Source organism: Brachyistius frenatus, unplaced genomic scaffold (genome assembly GCF_029030835.1).
Source record: "Brachyistius frenatus isolate BFR_SWC_R1_liver_20210118 unplaced genomic scaffold, ASM2903083v1 Contig_63, whole genome shotgun sequence".
NCBI classification, from domain to species: Eukaryota; Metazoa; Chordata; class Actinopteri; family Embiotocidae; genus Brachyistius; species Brachyistius frenatus.
Genome location: NW_027210662.1, coordinates 148790 through 159467, shown reverse-complemented (window position 1 = coordinate 159467; position 10678 = coordinate 148790).

Genomic DNA, 10678 nt, shown 5'->3' with positions numbered 1-10678 from the left:
GGAAATCAACCTGTCCAGTTCGGAAGCAACACTGATTGTGAATCAATTGTACCTGCTGTTGTGCAAATGGAACAGACAACAGGTGGAAATGAGGCAATTATCAAGACAACCCCTGTAAAGGAACGGTTCTGCAGGTGGTGACCACAGGCCATTTCTCTGTCCTCGTCCTTTCTGGATGATTTTTGGTCACTTTTGCATTTTGCCAGTGTCCTCACCTCTAGAGGTAGCATGAGGTGTCTACAACCCACAGAAGTTGCTCAGGTAGTGCAGCTCATCCAGGATGGCACATCAATGCACGCTGTGGCAAGAAGGTTTGCTGTGTCTGTCAGCACAGTGTCAAGAGGACGGAGGACATACCGGGAGACAGGCCGGTCCACCAGGAGACGTGGAGGGGGCCGTAGGAGGACAACAACCCAGCAGCAGGACCGCTATCTGCTCCTTTGTGCAAGGAGGAACAGGAGGAGCGCTGCCAGAGTCCTACAAAATGACCTCCAGCAGGCCACTAATGTGCATGTTTCAGCTCAAACGGTCAGAAACAGACTCCATGAGGGTGGTACGAGGGCCCGACGTCCACAAGTGGGGTCTGTGCTTACAGCCCAACACCGTGCAGGGCGATTGGCATTTCCCAGAGAACACCAAGATTGGCAGCTTCTCCATCGGCGCCCTGTGCTCTTCACGGATGAGAGCAGGTTCACACTGAGCACATGTGACAGACGTGACGGAGTCTGGAGACGCCGTGGAGAACGTTCTGCTGCCTGCAACATCCTCCAGTGTGACCGGTTTGGTGGTGGGTCAGCGATGGTCTGGGGAGGCATTTCTTTGGAGGGCCGCACAGCCCTCCATGTGCTAGCCAGAGGTACCCTGACTGCCATTTGGTACCGGGATGAGATCCTCAGACCCATTGAAGACCATATGCTGGTGCAGTGGGCCCTGGGTTCCTTCTGATGCATGACAATGCTGAGCCTCATGTGGCTGGAGTGTGTCAGCAGTTCCTGCATGATGAAGGCATCGATGCTATGGACTGGCCTGCCTGTTCCCCAGACCTGAATCCAATCTGCATATTTTTTTTTGAGCAGTGTAAATCCCCCCCACCCCTCCTTCACGATTATCTGTTGGGATGGAAGAAGGGCAGAATGGTGTCAAGAGGAAGGAGATGGACGCTCTGGTTAGATCAACAGTGATTGACTCTCATGTGGCTGATTGCTTGGATGCTTAATTCATGGGGAAATTGAATGATTGATTTGTGAAATAATTGGTCATATGGTTCGTTTCTACCACCAAGGAGTCAAGGATGTTAACCAAAATTACATGAGGAAAGTGTTTGTGAAGCTCAGTCATAAAGGGATAATATCACGATAGCTCTACTGTACAGTACTGTATGTGCAATCGTGGCTGAAGAAATTAAATAAAAGCGAGTTTTATGTAGTCAGCAGCATCCCTTCTTGACATGCAGTACCTCTTTTAGAAATAGACCTTTTTTTTTTCATCCTACACCTAACCCGTCTCCTCCACTGTGTGATGAGCAATGCAAGTTGATGGTGATACATTGCTCTGACACCTCGCAGAATTCACAGCCTTGCACTTATACAGAGCTAAACCTAGCCACAATATGTGGCCTAGCGTCGTACTAGTTGGGCTGTATACAGACAAATATTCATAGCTAAAAGCCCGAGGCTGGAGATGGGCTAGTAAGCAGTGGAATCCTCAATGGAGAGCCGAGACGGAGATGAATCCCTGGGCTTCAACAGGGCTGGTGGATAAACCTGGCCTTGCTGAGACTGAGAACACCCACTCACATCTGCACCATCTGCTTTGTAGCTCTGTGGAAATCCCTCCCACCTTCAGCAGCCCGCTCACACACACACACACACACACACACACACACACACACACACACACACACACACACACACACACACACACACACACACACACACACACACACACACACACACACACACACACACACACACACACAGACACACCCTCTTCCCCCGCCCACTCCACCCCACCTCATCCTCCTCCCCTCACCCACGCTCGCACACCCACACACTTGTGACACTCGCACACCGCTGATACTGTCAAACACTTAAATGCCAGACCACCTTCCACCTACTGGCTGCATCCCACATGCACAGAGGAAGTGAGAGGAATACAGATATGCTGTCCCTAAACACACACACACACACACACACACACACACACACACACACACACACACACACACACATGCACGCACGCACGCACACACACACACACACACACACACACACACACACACACACACACACACGCACACACTTGTGGAAGCAGACCCGTACAGTAGCCTGCTGTCCTGGAGGGGACGGTTAATCCCTTCTCTCGCTCTGCTTCAGACTGTTCGGCAGCTTTTACTTCACCTCATGAGGCAACAGATGACCTTTTAATCCGTATAATTTTTAGTTATCCATTTTAGGCCTATGTTTAACATTTAAGCAATGCTGGATTTCATGACTGCTCCGGGCAATTTTATTTTGTCTTTACAAGGACTGTTTTTTAATTAGTGAACTACATCATTAGATGGTGTAAACTTTGTGTTTTGGGTATTAAAATCTCAACAAACCCAGCAGTAATAGGAAAATAAAGTGATTCTCCCTATTTTCCTTTGCTAGCAATAGTGGTCACTGCTTTTATACATATTATTAGCATGTGTTATACCAAGGCAGAACAGCCTGGATCAAAAATCTCTCGGCAAGAAGCTGAAAAGATCAAAACACAAGAACAGGTGTTATGGTAATTGGAATATATATAGTATGTACTAGTTGCAGGCGGTATGGTGGTGCCGTGGTTAGCACTGACACCTCACAGCGAGAAACTTCTGTGTTCTAACATCGGCTGGAGCCTTTCTGTGCATGTTCTTCCTGTGCATGTGTTTCTTTGGATACTCCAGATTTCATGTAAGGTTAATTGACACAAAGTCAGGAAGGCTAAGCACCAGCACCCCAGTGAACCTGTTCAGAATAAAACGGGTATAGATAATGGATTCATTAATGTATGTGTTGCAAACTTAATTGGGAAATCAATGTAATTGATTGCAACGTACTCTACTAAACCTAAGACATTAGAAGTACAAATCTGTGATTTGAAAACACATTGTTTGCATGATATCTTGGAATCCCTACTTGTATGAAACAATGAAATGAAACAATGAAATGAAACAAAGCTCAAACTGTAATTCATGAAAGAAAATGTCAATACTCACAAGTAGCAACAAACAGATACTGGTTACACCTGTGAATCATGGAAGCAGCATTCAATTTCAGAAGTTTTGCATTTATCTGTATGCTTGCTTTTGGAAACAAACCTGCGACACTCATATTAAAAGAATAGTCGACTGAATGAGGGTCGTATGACAACATTATAATGATATCAAATGATAACAGTGTCTCTCCAAAAAACATCAAAATCGATGAAACAGAGCCAGAGATATCCATCCTTTTTTATTCCCCAACTTCTACTCCCTTGTCAAAACCTGGTACCTATATCACCCACAATGCAACTCGGCTGAGTAGTTTTCTCACTTTAAATTGCGAGGCAATTAATCAGAATTTGCACAGCTCCCACAAAAGGCTTTATCCAACTGTTTCACGTATATAAACTGACTTTGATGTATACAACTGACACTGGTCCCCTTAAAGATGAACTAATACACTGCAGTGAATCAGGCATGCTCCCTGTTTATCATAGTAGATAAGACAATTTTCTAAATTTTTGAAAGACTAACAAGGAAACTTACTTCTTTGTGTTATGACATTTTAAAGTAATTAATTTAATAATTGCTTGACAATTTCAGAGTATGTAAGTTTTTTTTATTTATTATTCTCTGAATTTAATCAGGTGAAAGTCTCACATCTCACAGTCTTAACATTTCTAGAGACGAGAGACCGGGTAAAAAGAGCAGCAAATAAAAATGTTGCACCAACAAATAAGACAAACTGACAAAGGAGAACATCATATGTGCAACAAATGGCTTAGAATCTTAGAACCCCTCTGATCGTATACATATGTGTTAGGAGAAAATTGTTCTGTTACTCACAAACTAACGTGAGAAGCAAACCCACAATCTCCAAGGCTGGAACAGGTAGTTCCGGCCTCCCCCGCCTGCGCACAACAGACCGTTGTTTTGTATTCCTCCTTCCAAACTGTTATCACTTTCCCATGAACAGGGACTGCCCCTGCTCAGCTATGTTGTACATAAGCTTCTGCTATAAATAAAGGAAGAAGGAACTGTTCAGCGCGACTCTGTCATAGCGACGTGTGTGCGCTGTGCAGGGTGCCCTTTGTACAAAGTAAGATTCTGTGTCTGACTTCTTTGTTGTTCTCTACACAGGTCGAGTGATAATCTGTAGGATTCTCCCGACAATATGCATCAAGGTTACCTTTTTTTTATTGGAATGAATCGGATCCATCTTAAGAGTCCAGTATTTAGTTCGCATAATACATTGAGACCTGCCACGGCCTGTTTTGAGAAGCAGTGTTTATTGAGTTATGTGAATAAATGTTCTAGAGAATAACTGCAAAACATTTTTATGAATCACAGTTTCGGGTTTCCCCCCCAAAAGATGACCAGAAAAGTCAGTAGATCTGCTTCTTAACAGCAGCCGCAGGTGTACAGAGCAGAAAATCAAACCTCTCTCCATGAACTTGCCTTGGAATGAAACACATTTATGTCATATAAACTGGAAATAGAGAGATGCAAAAGAAATACTCATCTATGATCAAGGACTACTGTATATGTGTAGTAGATTCTGGTATATGTGGCAGCTGGTAATGGCAGAGAGGGACTCATTTCCGCTGCTTCAATTGATGAGATTAGTTTGGTGTGTGTGTGTGAGTGTGTGTGACAGAAGGAGAGAGAAAGGGAGAGACAGCGTAAGAGGTGAACGGATTAGAGAAAACATGATATTATTTTTATGAGAACGAGTTAAGAGAGGGAAAAGGTGAGGGAACGTGTGTGTGTGTGTGTGTGTGTGTGTGTGTGTGTGTGTGTGTGTGTGTGTGTGTGTGTGTGTGTGTGTGTGTGTGTGTGTGTGTGTGTGTGTGTGTGTGTGTGTGTGTGTGTTTTTAAGGGAGAGTGTCCCTTGGTTAGCCAGACAAACAAATAGCTTCCTATATCTCCCTCCAACACCATTTCAAGGTCAGCTGAGGTCAGAAGTGTTGAGACTGGAATCTGCATCGACCGCCGCCCAACCAATATCTGCTCCACTTTGTTTTGGATTTATTTCTTCTATCAGCACTGTGTCCCACAATCCTCTGCAGTGATTAAACAACTGAAAGGGAGTGTGAGTTGGGATGATGGGATAGAGAGCAACATAAATTTATATGTGAGCGCGCGTGATGGTGAATATTCTGGGGCTTTGGGTGGGAAAGAAAACAGCAGGGCAGAGGCGCAGACAGAGACAGATGCGACTCAGTGGTCGTGACTGCAACTGTTTACATTTAGAAATAGTCTCGCACACCTCAGCCACACATCATTGCTCCTTTCCACTGGAGCCACGCCAGCATCAGGAGAAATTTCCAGCACTGCTTCTTTGTCAAGGACTCCTACAGAAGGGGGGAAAACAACCAGAAAATGTTTAAACCCATTCCATCTAGGATTCTCTCTCTGTGTCATTGTCAAATGAACTGAGATAATAACCAATATTGCTGCCTTCTCTCTGCCTGTTGGTTTCCAATCTATTCTTATGTGCAACATAACAGAGAAAATCAGCATTTAAAGACCCAAGAAGGCTTTTTTTCTTCTATTTGCTGTTCTGCATTTAGAAAGGAAGTCGGATCAGCTCCAAGAAAGTATTCCCTGAGGTGTGTGCTTCGATGCTGATGTTGTTGAATGAGTGATTGAAGTTCATCCATCAGATTCCCTGCGTTATAGCACAAGGAGATTCAAAAGTTTTTATTGGCTACAAGCCAAGCTATAAAAACATCTAAAGATCTCACTAAACCATGTTGAAAGCACATGGAAATCATTAGTAGTATTTCACTGTCTTGGTTATGTGAGCTAGTGAGTGTTATTATTCGCTGGGCGTGCAGCAAGATAATCAGAACTTTGTGAGATGACATTATTCACAACCCACCACTTTCCTCAGTTAACATTACAATTTAGGTGAAATGCGATTTTATGTCACTCATGAATAATAATACCGTTTTTCTTTTAAAGATTATATTTCAACTTGTAATAAGAACTCGATGACAGCCTTCAGGTTTTTAAGATTACTTTTTGACAAATAGTGAAAAGGGGGGTGAAATGGTTCACTTTGTTGACTTGACAAAAGCCTTGTTTTGCTACAGTGTGACATATAATTCATGATTTCATAGTAGTCATTTCCTTTCCATGTTTTCAGGCATGGGATCAGACATAACACATGAATCACAATCAAAGGCTAAAGACATATACGGCAAATAAAGGCAAGGTAAAACATAATGAACGAGATAGAGATAAAGAAAATGAAAAGAATACTACTCAAAGTCACGTCTAAACAGTTGGGTCTTCAGTGGCTTTTTAAAGCGAGCAGTGTGCACTGACCTTGATAATCTCATTTTTAATTGCATTTATTCAGCCATGTAAAATAATTTTGTCATATTTAAGAAGAAATGTATAATGGAATATCATCTGCATAGCAACATGCCCTAAAAACGTCCTGTTATGCGCCTAAGAGGAATCATAGCCAGGACCCAGAGGAGAACCTTGTGGTATACCACACAGGTGAGGTACAGATGAGAAGGTTTGGTTAATAACAGCAACTGAAATGGTACTATCAGAGAAGCAACTCAGTAGCATACTCTGGTCCATGCATTAGGTTCTCATTTGACACTTTGTGAAATATCGTTTCAGTGGATGGTAATCTATGGCTACGAAACTTTAACAAGAATGTTGTTTTTTTACATCTAAAGGATCTGTGAACTTCTCCCACTACTTTTTCTGGATTTTGTCTAATAAAGACAGATCTAGGTTTTGGACTCCAAATTTGTCTCTGTCTGAATTGGTTGAATGTTTAGAATAAGCAAGTACACAGCCACATATAACAGAACTAGTTCTATAAGCACCCAGGGGCCGATTGAACCGATGACATTTTTAAACAAAAATGAAGGTAAAATGTCAAGCGGACAAGGGGAAGATTTCATACGGTTGACCAACAAATTTAGATGCACTCATGACATGGAAGAAAAATTCTCCACTTCCGTTGGCCATGAAATGCAGAGACCAGGACAATGAAATAATATTGGCTCGGACATTCTTCATCAAACTCACTAAGAGAGGGAGAAAATTACTGCAATCCGTACATGAGAAAATAAGCACAGCTTGACCAAACAGTGTATCCGGAAAGTATTCACAGGGCTTCACTTTTTCCACATTTTGTTATGTTACAGCCTTATTCCAAAATGGATTAAATTCATTTTTTTCCTCAAAATTCTACACACAATACCCCATCAGTTTCAAAGTGAAAAAAGTTTGTTTAAATTTTTGCAAATCTATTAAAAATAAAGAACGGAAATATAACACGTACATAAGTATTCACAGCCTTTGCTTAATACTTTGTTGAAGCACCTTTGGCAGCAATTACAGCCTCAAGTCTTTTTGAGTATGATGCTACAAGCTTGGCATCTATTCTTGGGCAGTTTCTCCCATTCTTCTTTGCAGGACCTCTCAAGCTCCATCAGGTTGGATGGGGAGCGTCGGTGCAGTCATTTTCAGATCTCTCCAGAGATGTTCAATCGGGTTCAAGTCTGGGCTCTGCCTGGGCCTCTCAAAGACATTCACAGAGTTGTCCCGAAGCCACCCCTTTGTTATCTTGGCTGTGTGCTTCGGGTCGTTGTCCTGTTGGAAGATGAACCTTCGCCCCAGTCTGAGGTCCAGAGCGCTCTGGAGAAGGTTTTCATCAAGGATGTCTCTGTACATCGCTGCATTCATCTTTCCCTCCATCCTGACTAGTCTCCAGTTCCTGACACTGAAAGACGTCCCCACAGCATGATGCTGCCACCACCATGCTTCACCGTAGAGATGGTATTGGCCAGGTGATGAGCGCTGCCTGGTTTCCTTCAGACATGACGCTTGACATTCAGGCCAAAGAGTTCAATCTTTGTTTCATCAGACCAGAGAATTTAGTTTCTCATGGTCTAACAGTCCTTCAGGGGCCTTTTGGTAAACTCCAGATGGGCTGTCATGAGCCTTTTACTGAGGAGTGTCTTCCGTCTGGCCACTCTACCATACAGGCCTGCTTGGTGGAGTGCTGCAGAGATGGTTGTCCTTCTGGAAGGTTCTCCTCTCTTCACAGAGCAACGTTGGAGCTCTGTCAGAGTGACCATCGGGTTCTTGGTCACCTCCCTGACTAAGGCCCTTCTCCCCCCATCGCTTAGTTTGGCCGGGCGGTCGACTCTAGGAAGAGTCCTGGTGGTTCCAAACTTCTTCCATTTATGGATGATGGAGGCCACTGTGCTCATTGGGACCTTCAATGCTGCAGACATTTTTCTGTACCCTTCCCCAGATCTGTGGCCCGATACAATCCTGTCCGAGACGGAGGTCTACAGACAATTCCTTGGACTTCATGGCTTGGTTTGTGCTCTGACATGCACTGTCAACTGTGGGACCTTATATAGACAGGTGTGTGCCTAAACTAAAAGCAGCACAAAAAATTCTGGTTCTGGATGTGCGAGCTAATTTCATTCCAGTAAAGTAAGAAATACAGATTAAAAGTCTTTATGAATAAATTACACTAATATTCAAAATACTTGCCGATGAATACTTATCTTCAAAAGTCTTCATACCAGCAGTATTGGGATTTTTTTTTTTTTTTTTTTTTGACTGGATTCAAAAAGATTCTCATTCTACAGAAAAAATTATGAATTCAAAATAAAAAAATATATATTTTTCAAATCAGCACGGTTGGTATTTGGGTATGCTGCCGTAGGTGGAAGACTTCAATACTGTTGTAAACATATGCTCCTTTTTCTAAGAAGCTGACACTAAGATTCTTTAACGTGATGTATTGTAGTGAACAACAGTCGGCCATGATACATCGGTGAGACAAACAGGCAGGCAGCCGAGCTGAGAACGATGAGATAAGAGTTGTGTTTGGGAATATGTTGGGTTCAGATGATACAGGTGAGCCGACTGACACAGACGAAGCTCTGTGCTCCGTCTGTCTGCTCCATGAAAGTTGATGGGGGTCTGCATGTGTGCTTCTAGTGCAGCATCTGAAGGAATATTCTCCACTGTGGAAACTCAGGATGTCTAAGTACTCAGGACAAAAACAACAGTTTGAAAAGAATATAAATAAACACCCACTCTGTGTAAAGACCATAATAGACAAATCAAATAAGACACACATGACAGGTACAGTAAGACATGTTAGGTGGACAGAGGGGACAAAGGTGCCATCATATTCTGAGGTGTGCTGATATAGAACTGAGCAAAGTGCTTGAGTGGTCCAAATAAAGACAGGAACCATCTTGTGAAGGGCTCATTACATAATGTGGAATATGGTCTCAATCCAGAATGTAAAGTGCAAGTCTCCTTCAAAACAATCCAAGGCACACTGTAGGGTCGTTACAAAATAAATTGCCTATATTTTACATGGCAATATGTATTTAAAATGACCAACAGGTCAAGGCCATGGACTGTATATAAAAGTGGACGTAGCTTGAGGCCAATACGGAAGTGTCTTAAGCTGCAATACAGCCGCGTGCCACTAGAGGGTGGCTCCAAAAAGCCTCCGGCTCCTTTGACTCCCATTCAACTAATCTCATAAAGTCAATAACATTTCTCTACGAGTTATCTCGATTTTGCTAGCTAACGTCGCTCCTTCTTATTAGTTACTGGCTCCGAACCACTTGGGACTCGCCCCACTTGGGCCAAACTTCGAACTCAAGGCTTCATAACGGCTATTCACAAACCAATGGGTGACATGACTGTTGGTTGCTGCTTGGTTGAGGCCCACACAGGTCTTCATCGGTGTCATTGTCAGCAGTAACTTTCACAACTTTATTGTTTTGTACTAATGAGTTGAGTGGGAGGGTAGATCCCCATTAGTGTGCTTGAAAAAGGAAGCGACACATCTTCAAATGTACAGAAAGGAAAAGAAGGAATAAATAATGAGAAAGAGGAGAGTCATACTCATCATGGGAAGATCTTTGCACTGGCAATAAGGCAATTATGAATCATTTGTTTAATTTGTGTGTGGTGCTGTGAGCCCCACACACAAAACGCTCCCATCTGACCTTTTGCCTTAAAACCTTTGAATCACTGTTGGAATGTTTTTATTATACCCACTGCTTTACGTGACAAAACAACAACAACGCAGTTAATGTCCCAGTATAACTATACACATGCTGTAGATTCAGCACATACAGAATTTGCACCACAAAGCAGTACATTTTCTCTGCAGCTCCAATCAAAGAACAAAGAATTTGATGCAGAGAGTGAGATCAAGGGGTGAGCTGGCTGGAATGCCCACATGGGACACAGAAGATGGAGAACAATGGGTGCGAGGGAGGTCTGTGAAAGTGAAATTGTTTTCCACAGACAGATTTGTAAACCACTGGAGCAGCTTGTAAGCAGCTTTCACTCAGATGAAACAATACCGACAATAGCAACGGCAACTGGCTTTCGAGACGTGTGCTTTCAACAGATGAATGTGTTCAA